The sequence below is a fragment of the Belonocnema kinseyi genome, chromosome 9 (genome assembly GCF_010883055.1).
Source record: "Belonocnema kinseyi isolate 2016_QV_RU_SX_M_011 chromosome 9, B_treatae_v1, whole genome shotgun sequence".
NCBI classification, from domain to species: domain Eukaryota; kingdom Metazoa; phylum Arthropoda; class Insecta; order Hymenoptera; family Cynipidae; genus Belonocnema; species Belonocnema kinseyi.
In genome coordinates, this window is record NC_046665.1 from 4,586,376 (window position 1) to 4,588,534 (window position 2,159).

The following is a 2,159-nucleotide window of genomic DNA, read 5'->3' on the forward strand; positions in this document are numbered from 1 at the left end:
AAAAGGTAGAAAATACGCTGCGTGATATGTGAACGCCCCCAAAAAAAGTAGACAACAAATGTTAAGGATTACTTTACACGCAAACGAATTTGAATGTAAAAATGAAATATTTTGGTCAATTTACTCACAACTAAAATTAGGCCAAAAGCTTCAATAATATTGAGTTATGTTTTAAATCCGTACAATATCATTTCGCATTGGCAAGAAATTGCTAAATGACTATAAAGTAGCTTTTATTCCAATTTCAAAAACAGAAACTCAAGAGCTTATAATTATATTGCATGGACTGAGAGTAAACTCCAGAGAGCTGAAAGTAGATTCTAAACCCAACTCTTTCGAATGCCAGTGCACACAAGCCAAAGGACCAATCCTCACAGTGCTGACAGATCGAGCTACAAATTTACCCCCACCATACACATCGTTTGGGAGCCGCAAAACAGAAGGTTCATGATTACCACGGTAATGTCGATGGTTGCCGTTTTGAAAAATTCGGAAAACTTCGGTGGTCTTCGATTTATAGCTCGATCCCCATTTGAAAAAAACTGAAGAAATTAGCGATTTTGATATTTCGCGTAATATTATTACTATTATATACTCTACCGAAAGAAATCTCTGAGTATATTCTAAAGATTCTCTAGGGTCAGAGAAGCTCAGAGAAATTCTCCGCAAGCACTCAGGTAGATATATTGAAAGGTCCAGGTAGTTCTTTTAAATGTTTTAAAGGCTTTAAAATGTCCTTTCCGAAATTGAAATAGAAATCCGATCATAAATAAAAAGCAGAGAGGCTGCAATTGAAATCAGAATTCGATCATAAATAACAAGCAGAGGGGTTATATCAATAGAGTAGCCGATACTAAAGGGTCCTTTGTTAAGCTTTCGGATTAAAGTTTAGAAGTAGATTTTTTTAATTTCATAGTTAACAGTCTAAAACATAATAATTCGGAATCTACGGGTTTCGATGATTTCAGATATCTAATTTTTTCTTTTAATGCTTCAAATTGAAATTAATACGACGTTTGTCGTAAATAGAATGAGATACGCCAAAAAAGACAACATTTTTTAATTCAAATAGAAAAAGGTATATTAGCATATAAGTTATAATTACAAATAAGTATAATGAGAAAATTCATTAAATTAAAAACAAAGTGTTAATATTTTGAAGAGAAATTTAAAAAGGGAGAGTAGGATTAGCGATGGCCAAATGCTGTAAATACCTCTGCCCGCTCGGTACGTGACGAATTTAAAAGGAACATTATATTACCGTCGCACCACTCTTGAAAGGACCACTAAAAAAATCTTGAAAAGAACCCAAATCTCGCAGACTAAACTGTTTCGAAACGAATCTGCTTATAGTCTCAAATGGGCCAGGCTATTTCGCTATCGAAAACTCAGAGATTTCTATAGGTAGGGTACATATATTATTGATGTTAATATTATAATTATAAAATATTATATTAATATTAATGACAAGTTTACTGTATTCCAATAGAAATATTTAAACTTTCAACTAAAACAATTAGTTTTCTGCGAAAAAAACTAATTTTTAATTAAATACATAAATTTAAAATGGAATTTTTTTTAAAACTGTTTTCAATCAAATAGTTAAATTTTTAGACAAAATGTTGAATATGATACCAAAAACAGGCATTTTTAATAAAACTACATGAATTTTGCACAAAAGAAATTTATTTTCCACCAAAACTAATTTTCCATACAAAAAATTAATGTTTAAACATAGTTCAATTTTCGACAAAAAAGATTAATTTTCTATAAAGAAATACGAGTATTCAATAAAATACAAAAAATATCACTTTTCGATTAAACATAGAATAGGTAAATTTTTAGTTAAAAAAATTTATTTTTAAACAAAAATAAAAAGAATTTTCTACAAAATAGTTAAATTTCAGAAAAAAAAAAATATTCCAACTAACTTGATGAATCATCACCCAAAAATAACTCAATTTTTAACAAATTAGTTCCACTTTTAACTAGAAAATAAGAAAGAAAAAATCGTTAAAATTCTTTGAAATCGCCTGAAATCAATTGAAAATGTTTTGCAATTGTGGGTCCGGATGCAATAAGGGCACATAAAATTTGTTCGTGCGAAAACGAAGTCCCCTGGAGGCTTTAGAAAAAATTTTCGAATTTTAATTTTCAAA